The 10,901-nt window shown below is 38.9% G+C and overlaps 1 pseudogene; it reads left to right on the top strand.

Moving 5' to 3' along the window:
• Positions 1-7,339: 7,339 nt before the first annotated feature.
• Positions 7,340-7,612, top strand: LOC102002110 (annotated as a pseudogene).
• Positions 7,613-10,901: the final 3,289 nt, after the last annotated feature.

Below are 10,901 nucleotides of genomic sequence, written 5' to 3'. Positions count from 1 at the left end.
TAAAGAAAAATTAAGGATACTGAAGGTTAAATTTAAATTTAAACTGGGAGAGCCCTGGAATTCAATGACAGCTTCATGAGAAGAAATGATAAATTTGATCCTATCAAAACTGAGACTCCTTCCTGAGACATTTGACATTTGAGAGATCAATCTTGACATTCAAGACATAATAAATCTTTATTCCTTCACAGATGTGAAAATGTGTCTAGTCTCCAGCTTCAGTTCGCACTCTGCTTTTGGGCAAAATCATATACATGCATACAGACATATATGTGTGCCCATATGTACATATACAAACAGTTTGGTTTAACTTGCACATATTTGTTATCAAACTACTTTTTATGAAGCATGAGCTATTTGGAATTTCAGAGCAGTAACTTTAGGGGTAATCATGAATGTAAACTCAAAGATGATTTGCAAAGCAGCTGTCTCAGACCTTGTCAGTTTATACCTGTGTCTCACTTAGCTTGTGACATTTGAGTTTGTGCTTTGTCCCAATAATATAGTTTTGAATAATATAAATGTTTATGAGCACTGGAAAGTTTATGAAACTTCAAATATTTAATTCAAAATTATTAAAGGACACGGAATGACGAGCTGATTTCCTACATTGTGGGCTTTGTATTGCCATTATGTGCCATATCTATCCCGCGCCAACTGATTCGGAACTAAAAGGGAAAAAAAACTGCATGTTGGATTAAAATAGGAAATGTAAAATGTTAGTATCATAAGGTACTGTCAGGAAAATAAATCAATATGTTTGAGTCTTTCTACAATGTCAGAATTTATTTACTAATAATGAATTCACAAGCTACATCAGATTCACTGAGAACAATTTTTCAACTGGTCTTGATTTCCCTTGATACCCAGTCAAGATAAACACAAGTATTGTTTTTTATTCCTGTCTTAATTACCAATATTAACTCTCAGGTCACATACTACACATCACACAGTAAATCTACCTACCTGCATATAACATTTTAGGATTAGCTACAAAGGGTTAAGGAGGCCACAGCAAGGCTCAAAAGGTTTCAGGGAGTCCTAAGGAAAAGCAGTTGGCTAATAAGGATGCACAAAGAATGTGAAAATTAGGTAACAAACTCTGCTGAAGTCTCTGCTGCGGTTAAGCCACAGGGTCAGAGTTTAGCTCAGCCTCCTGGCTGAGTTGAGCTGCAGACGCAAGTCTGCAGGACCCTCGATCTTGTAAAGGGTGAGCACAAGACTCCATCCATGGATGGCAACCAAACTGAGCACCCTAGGATCAGCAGTTGTCTCTTTGTATGCTCCTTGATATTTACCCCAGATAGTTTAGACGACAGATTGGTGAGGGTGGTTGCAATCAGAGTATCAGGTGTCTTGTTTATGATGCCCAAGTGAAGATATCATACCCTTCAGTCTGGTACTTGATAAGCTTTTGGGCCTAGCTGACCTGATGTGACTTTAGTGTAATTTTGTGCTCGCTCTATGGTACCAACCAATTCTGATGAATTAAAAGGTTATCTACTGGCTCGCAGACAACCTGCCAGTGGCAACATTTATAAAGAGAAATGGTCTGACTCACCCAGAACCCTTCAATTGCCAAACTCAACAAGGAATGGAGACTCTTGGGAACCCCAATCCCACCAATGCTGGAATGGGATGTTGACTGCCCTGATTTTGTGTGGGTCTTGTGTAAATCTTGTGCAGCTGATGTGAGTTCACAAGTGCAATGAGTCACGTCATATCGAGAAGATGGCCCTTGAGAGCACTCCTCCCATTCTCCTACTCGTACATTCTTTCTTTTGACTTCCGGTTCAAGCCAGGCTGGCCTAAAACTTAGAGCAATCCGCCAGTCTCTGCCTCATGAGGACTGGGATTATTGGCATAAGCTACTTTGCCTACTTTAGAATTAAAAAAAAAAAACTGACACTCAGTAAAATGTTGTGTTTATTTTCAACTGAGAATAATCTAAACTCAACTTCTCCACAGCATGGGATCTGTTTGTGACCTACTGCCTACATGTTGTCTATGACTGCATTGTCACTCCAGCATTGCAAACATCACTTTGAGCTGCTTTTCTGTCACTGTTAATATTTCTATCAAACACTTTTTTTAGATTGCTATAAAGATAAACTGTTCGCTGAGCTTCCAACTTGTATAAATACAGCTAGGATGAGGCAAATGATTGTAAGGTTAAATCTAGCTGGTACAAGGAGGGAAAAGGCATTCACAATGAATCAAAGTTCTCCCTCCCCACACCCACTTTTCTTTGTGATTCAAGATTGTGAAGTTCCTGGTATTTTTGCATATTTAATAGCTATAAGTAAAATACTCCTACACATTGTTCTAAAAGTTAGCCTGTCAAGTGAAGCATTGTATGGCATCTGAGTAAGGGAGACATTGAAAGTAATATAAGATTTATGTTAAGGAATAGTAAAATTGAGATTTGAAAATTACACATTTTTAATGTACATTTTAGCTCAATTTTCTGGTCATGCATCTTTAATCTGTTTTTAAAAGATTACACATATCTGGAATAAGCATGCATAACAAAGTAAGTTTGATAAGGACTCCAACTACACTTTGAAATATAGTTAAGTACAAAAATTTAAGCATATAATAATAGTGCCCAACTATTTATTTCAACTTCAGAATTATAACCTATCTTTACACCCCATCTTATTTAAATAGAAGATGGCTGAAATACTTTAGGCTTCTTCAGTTTGTTTGAGAAAATAAATAAAAAAAAATGAAAGTTTGAGTGACTGGTACATGAAACAGCTGACATCACTAGGTTACCACTATGTCATTATGAAATTATCTAATGCATGTATATGTACAAATATGTTTGTGTATGCAAGTAATAACAATAGATAAACAATGTGGCTATCAATTTGAAGGAGGTTGGAGAGAGGCATATGAAAGAATTTGGAGGGAAGAAAGGGAAGAAAGAAATGTTATAATTAAACACAATCTCCAAAACCTTAGAAAAAAAGAAGTGTCTTTGGGATCTGGGGAGATAGCTCTGTTAATCCTACCAATCCTGAACTAGACCACTACCAAGGTTAAAACCAAATCTGAAACAGGTTTTAATTAAATACTGGTCAAGTGGATGGGCTCTGACCAGGTCCTTACCTGGTTCAAGGGAAATGGCCCAGAATCAGAGTTTGTAGAAACTTAAGAAGGAAAACCATCAATTCATCGCATTTCTCACCAGACCCAATCAGAACCAAGCATTTTTCATGACGTACCTCCAGCTCGTGAACCTCCTGCCCACATGTAATCAATCACATTGGTGCAGATGGGTCAAACAAACTTGCTTAGGGGGAATGGAAAACACGTGGCTTGTCATCTCCCGTAAACAACAGGCCCCAGCATTACAGGAACTGTATGTCCTTGGTCGGGCAAGGCGCTTGCAGGTCAGAGGCATTTTTGTTCCATGAATCTCTTAGGCATAGTAATTAAAACTTATAGTTTAACTTTGGCACTCACAGCTCGCCAGGTAAGAGGATTTGCTGCTATCACAGAGGAGCCAAGTCTGTTTCCTAACATCCTCACAGTGGCTAACAACCTGTAACTCCAATTCCAGGAGAAACAACACCCTCTTCTAACTTCCATTTACCCCTGCACATGCATGGTCAACATACATAGGATCAGCCACACAATGTACACATGAAAATGAGTCTATAAGAACTTGACAAACAAATGGCTCATGTATAAATCATAGAAGGGTTTCTAATAGCTCATCACTGAGAAGCCTGGCATTTCCAAAATTGTGGGAACTGCAGCCCCGAGTTGATATCTCTTCCCCCATTTGAGGTGCAAAGGAAAACATAATAAATTCCCTCTGCTCCTGGAGCAGGGAAGGAAGGAATTTTAAGTGCCTGGTGACCGGTCCTTGATCCCTGCCAGGGTCAGGTTACAGTCCCTTCTCAGCCCCCTGCTCATTTGGTGCCATGTTATAAAACCAGCCCAGCAGACAATAAAGAGAGGCTGTTCCACCTCAACCTCGTGCTCTGTGTATTCGTTCAACCTGGACACCCTCCGCCGAGACTCTTGGTTCCAGCCTGCGCTGGCGCGGCACAAAATCACACAAAAATCTAATCCAATGAGAAATTCTTCAAGAAGTACTGTTCTCAGGAACACTGCCACTGCATTACCCAGAAACAGTGCTGGAAATGACCCCTATGTTCATCAAGATTTAATAACCACTTAATCAGATGTTGGTGAACTGAAATTTGCAGAGCTACCATGTGTGGGTTTTTGATAGTAAAAGGCATTCAGCATTAATGCACTTTGTTTAAGCGCCCTGATATGAACCAATTCTTTGATATACTTAAGTGAAAAACATTTTCTTCCTTATGTGTGCTTCACACTTGCCTTGAAAGCTTATTAAGGTGCATTTTAAATAGCTCTGATCTAATAAGTAAACTATGGTCTCTGAAGTGGTAGATTCAAAACTGTAGTGTCAATGTATCTAAAATCATATGCTGTGAGCAATAAGAATCCCAATTAAAATGGGAAATAGTACCCCAAGCTAGTGCTTTTTGAAGTATAAATTCTTATTTTAATCAAATGTATCTATCACAACTTTTTAGAAAAGATTATTATATGTTATGTATGTGTATTGGAATATTATACAGAGTCTAAAACAGGAATGTGTTATTATTTCCTGTATAGATTCTCAGAATTTTTGGAAAGGCACAGATCTTTTATACACTTTGACTATTGTGCAGAATTATTGGTAGACTAATAGTACACAGGTCTGTTGGAGTATCTTTGTCTCCTGGGCTCTGTACTAAGTGGTGACATGTGAGTTTCTGCTTCTCTGTACAGAATATTTTTTTTAGCATTTCAATTGTATTTTATTTTTTTAAATTTATTTATTTAAGATTTTTGCCTCCTCCCTGCCACTGCCTCCCATTTCCCCCCCCCCCCCCTGATCAAGTTCCCCCCCCCCCATCAGCTCGAGCAATCAGGGTTCCCTGACCTGTGGGAAGTCCAAGGACCACCCACCTCCATCCAGGTCTAGTAAGTTGAGCATCCAAACTGCCTAGGCTCCCACAAAGCCAGTATGTGCAGTAGGATCAGAAACCCATTGCCATTGTTCTTGAGTTCTCAGTAGTCCCCATTGTCCTCTATGTTCAGCGGGTCTGGCCCCATCCCAGGCCTTTTCAGACCCAGGCCAGCTGGCCTTGGCGAGTTCCCAATAGAACATCCCCATTGTCTCCGTGTGTGGGTGCACCCCTTGCGGTCCTGAGTTCCTTGCTCGTGCTCTCTCTCCTTCTGCTCCTGACTTGGACCTTGAGATTTCTGTCCGGTGCTCCAACGTGGGTCTCCGTCTCCTTTCATCGCCTGATGAAGGTCAACATCCAGGAGGATGCCTATATGTTTTTCTTTGGGTTCTCCTTATTTAGCTTCTCTAGGATCACTAACTATAGGCTCAATGTCCTTTGTTTATGGCTAGAAACCAAATATGAGTGAGTACATCCCATGTTCCTCTTTTTGGGTCTGGCTTACCTCACTCAGGATAGTGTTTTCTATTTCCATCCATTTGTATGCAAAATTCAAGAAGTCCTTGTTTTTTACTGCTGAGTAATACTCTAATAAGTATATATTCCATACTTTTTTCATCCATTCTTCCATTGAAGGGCATCTAGGTTGTTTCCAGGTTCTGGCTATTACAAACAATGCTGCTATGAACATAGTTGAGCATATACTTTTGTTGTATGATAGGGCCTCTCTTGGGTATTGCTGGGTCCAGGGGTAGGTTGATCCCGAATTTCCTGAGAAACTGCCACACTGCTTTCCAGAGTGGTTGCACAAGATTGCATTCCCACCAGCAATGGATGAGGGTACCCCTTTCTCTACAACCTCTTCAGCAAAGGCTATCATTGGTGTTTTTGATTTTAGCCATTCTGACAGGTGTAAGATGGTATCTTAAAGTTGTCTTGATTTGCATTTCCCTGATCGCTAAGGAAGTTGAGCATGACCTCAAGTGTCTTTTGGCCATTTGAACTTCTTCTGTTGAGAATTCTCTGTTCATCTCAGTGCCCCATTTTATAATTGGGTTGATTAGCCTTTTACGGTCTAGTTTCTTGAGTTCTTTATATATTTTGGAGATCAGACCTTTGTCAGTTGCGGGGTTGGTAAAGATCTTCTCCCAGTCCGAAGGTTGCCTTTTTGTCTTAGTGACAGTGTCCTTTGCTTTACAGAAGCTTCTCAGTCTAAGGAGGTCCCATTTATTCAATGAGGCCCTTAATGTCTGTGCTGCTGGGGTTATATGTAGGAAGTGGTCTCCTGTGCCCATGTGTTGTAGAGTACTTCCCACTTTCTCTTCTATCAGGTTCAGTGTGTTCGGACTGATATTGAGAATATTAATATACAGAACACACTCAAGAGCTATACCATTTCCGGGATAGTAAATGGTGAGCATTCAAAGACAATCTTCCTTCAAAAGTATTAAATCATGTTGGGAATGTAGCACAAATAATATAAACCCAGAGACAGATTTTGGGATTCAAGCTGAAGATCAGAAAAGCAAAGCAGCCAACCACTTAGAGAGCCCCCTTTCCTCTTCCAACTCTTCAACCATGTAGAAGAGATGCTGTCTACAAAAATCCTCAGACTCCATACTCCAGTGAGTTCCTTTCTCTTCCCCTTTCTCTCTTCACTCAGACATATTGCTCCTGTCTCCACATCCCTAGAGCTGGGATTAAAAGCATGTGACCTCCAAACACGTGATTAAAGGTGTGAGTCATTACCACCTGGATCTATTTCTGAATAGATCTTGCATAGCCCCCCGGGTAGCTTTGAACTCACAGAGCTCCATCTGCCTCTGTGCCCTGAGTCCTATAATTAAAGGTGTATGTCACCACTCCCTGGCCTTTAATGGTTTAGTTTTGCATTTGATCTTCAGGCAAGATTTATTTATTAAAATACAAATAAAATACCATTACAAGTGAAGAATGTTGACCAAGAAATAAATTCCACCAAGGAGAAATGGCAAAGGAGACCAAAATGATACATCTATATGTTTCACGCCAAAGCAAGATCCCAAAAGATGGATGCAATCATATAGTTACTTGTTCAGAAAATATGCAAGTCAAAGAAAGTAGCTACAATCTGAAGGAATATATCCTATTCACTTGGTTGAATTTCTCCTTCATGTTAGGTGATGGTGTGAAATGTGATGGAATCTAGAGGCAGACAGATGTATATCTGTGTCCTTAAGCAGAACTTCATACCATGTTATAAAAATGTTTGGGAGTAGGATAATCTTTAAAAAAAATCTCCCCATCAGTAAATAAAGTTTTCATTAGGATTGTAGTGAATCATAAAGGACCAGGTGACTTCTGACATGTCTCTGGCAGCTAAGGTGACAACTAACCCTTCCCAGATCATGACACTAGAATTACGGACAAGTGCACAGGATCAAGAATTCTCACCGTCATGAACAGCGGTAAAAAGAAAATTGTTGGTACACTTTCAGGATTTGATAACTTTATCAATACTGTCCTGTAAGATGTCACAGAGTTTAAAATTACATGAAAATAAAAGATTCCTAAATTAGATCACACTTTTGCTAAATAGAAATAATGCAACAATGCTGGTTCCTGGGGAAGAAGGATGAATAGAGATATGGTTGATTTATTCTACCATCTGACGTTTTTAACCTGTGTTATTTAGATTTTATAACGCCAAGTTTCCACTAAATGTACATACTTTTGATGTGGGATTTCCTTTTGTATGCTGTGGTTACCATATAAAGGAACTGCTTTGGGCCTATAGCAGAGCTATAGGGGAACAGAGCTAGGAGGAAAAAACTAAACTGAATGCTGGGAGAAAGGAGGTGGAGTAAGAGAGAAGCCCTGTAGCCCTGCTGGAGCCAGACAGAACTTTACCTGGTAAGTCACTACCATGTGGCCATGATCAGATTAATGGTGATAGGTTAAATTAACATGTAAGAGTTAGCCAAAGAAACTAGAGTTAATGGGCCAAGCAGTGTTTTAATTAATATGATTTCTGTGTGATTATTTTGGGTCTAAGTGGCTGGGAACAAACTAGTAGTCTCCTTACTACATACTTTGAAGATGTACACCCATGTTTCTGAGGTTATTTGGTGGCAGGGGGGGAATAAAAGGATCAGGTAATAGCTAATCAATTACATTAAATACTATCCAATGCTGAATGTATATGATATTCAACTCTATCTTATTCAATTTGCAAATTCTTAACTCAGTTCTTAATTGAACTGGCTTCGGCCATACCACCCTGAATGCGCCCACTCTCATCTACTGATTACTATAAAAACATGTAGTGTAAGATGATATCAGATTGTCTTGGTTTATGCAAAAATCATCTCTACACCCCAAAAAGGTTAAAAATATTCTTTAGAAGCTCTTATAGTAAAGGCTCAGTTGTAAGTGATGGGCTTTGAGGAAACAACTGGACCATTGGGATTCTAGTATCACCCATGGATTAATGCACAGTAGAGTTTATAATGACTTGATATAGGAGGTTATAGAAATTAAGAGTTGGAGTCCGGTTGGAGGAAGTCAGTCACTGGGGCTGTGCTTTCAACAGATATAAGTGATTGACATGTCCTTCCTCTCTCGTTCTCTTTGCTTCTTTACACCATAACCTTCACTCCATCCTTTTTGCCATGATGCTCTCTCTCTCTGCTTTGAAACAAACAATCCTAGAAACTAGAGGACCTAGTGACCACAGTCTGACACTTCTGAGACCCTGAGTCCAAACAGACCTTTCTTCTCACAAGGTACATTTTCAGGGCTTTTCTCAGCAACAAAACCTGTCTGACACAGGGCACATGCAACAAAGTTATAAACACATTACCACTTTTCAAGACTTGGCAAAAGAAAGATAAAACTAAAATTTCCAGAATTATTTTCTTTCACATTTGAAGTGTTGAACAGTGTTTATTGGAAAATAAAATATGCCTGAGGATTTTAGAAACAAAGTTAGATTTAAAGGGACAAGGTAGCAAACAGGCAGCAGGATGCCAAAAACAATTAATTTGAATAAATGTCTCACAGGGTATTGGCAAAAATTACCTTAATTATTTTATGAACAGGTTATCATTGGGATAAATATCAAAATTAGATTCCAAAGTGATTGGATTACTTTACAAGCTTCAAAAGCACTTACAGGTAACCAGCTCAGGCAATGATTTTTTAATCAAACCTCATGATGCAAGAAGAAAACTGATCATTCAGAGATCAGAATGACATATACAGACTTGAGGATTTCCTGTCTCTGAAGTAGCTGAACATGCTCCACTAGAGGCAGAATGTAAGTCAATGGATTTATCACACAATGAGGAATACATCTTATATAACTAATTAATTGTTAGGGACCAATAGAACATTCTGTCTGGCACCAATTCATTTCTTAAAGTAATAATTTTCAGAGGAATCTGATGTTAACAAATACGTTATAGTCCAACAGACCAAGAATGAGTGAATGCATTCTTATCACTATTTCATGTATGAATTACTACTCACTATGTAACTCTTAAGCCATAAATTATATTAAATCAGTAAGACTATTTGAGGGTTAATTTTTTTCTTCCTGAAAAATCTCACACGCTGTGCTTCAGTTCAAACCCCAGAACAACAGAATTAACTTTATTTAGACATAGAGACATTACATGCATAATTTGTTAAGTTGGTTAAATTTTGATGTCATGGTGAAGTAAAAGGAGACCACATTAAGACCTGTGTCTTTATAAGAAGGAAAATTTGTACACATACACAGGGGGAGAGACAAGAGGCAGAGAGAAAAAATAAGAGGGGAAGATTAGGAGAAAGAAAGGATGAAAAAATCCTCACTCCTAAGGAATATCAGTTTCAGAGAATCCTTAGTAGTTAGGAAAAGGCACCTCAGAAAGGAAGCAACCATACAAACACCTTGGTCCCAGACACCTGATCTTCAGAATGGGAAGACAATAAATCCCATGGCTTCTCTTATCCAGTGTGTGACAGTTTGTGATGACCTCCCTAGAGAATAAATGGGATGCTCCCTCTATATAGCTTCTCACACTTGGATTTAAGACTCGATGTGTCATATATCTGTCAAACACACAGGTGACTTCCTCACTACGGGCTGTAGAACACTTATATCCATGGCTGTAGTGGCACCAACATCCCTGCAATTACCATTGGTGCTTTAGGATAATGAAATGTTTTTTTGGTAGAAGGTAGTATCAGAAAATCAATTTGCTATAGTGTTGAGTAGCTGAAATGGTTTTGCTCATTCTGACTCACATGCACACATGCAAACACGGAGAGGGGTGATTCAAAGTCTGCAATCATTTGCAATATTCAAAAAACCCTCCTACATACCTTTTCTTCCATGGCTAGAATGAAGGCATAGCTGTGGTCAAGTACAATTACAATTAAATTACAGTTACAAGAAATAGAAAGATGTGGTGGTAAATTAACAATACAATTAGCCACTTGAGAGCAGCAAGTAGAACTATTTTAACTTGGGATTGTGAATCTTAACCAAATATACTTGGGTATTTAAAATAATAGCAAAGTTGCTTAATGTGGCAACTTCAGGATGATATCATAAGAAACACATTCAGAAGATGGAAGACCAATGTGTTTGTCACATTGTTCAAACTTCTCAGAATATGATATTCACAGGCCACATACATTCTCTCTGCTTAAGTGCAGACTCTCACAAAATATATTAGCATGTGGTCATAAGCTGGCTTCTAGTCTTGGTCACAAAATATCACAGCTGATGAGCCTATTTCTAAAGCGTCCATAGCAATAGGAATGGAAGGCTAGGTGTAAGCTAAAGAGGACATTTTCTTCCACTACTTTAGCTGTAGAATAGGCAACATGTCAGCAAAAGAAATGAATAACAACCCCAAGACTATATCCCAGGGAACC

Source organism: Microtus ochrogaster, linkage group LG1, assembly GCF_000317375.1.
Source record: "Microtus ochrogaster isolate Prairie Vole_2 linkage group LG1, MicOch1.0, whole genome shotgun sequence".
Taxonomy (NCBI): domain Eukaryota; kingdom Metazoa; phylum Chordata; class Mammalia; order Rodentia; family Cricetidae; genus Microtus; species Microtus ochrogaster.
The sequence above is the reverse complement of the archived record's forward strand: the minus strand, read 5'-3'. Positions and strand labels throughout refer to the sequence as shown.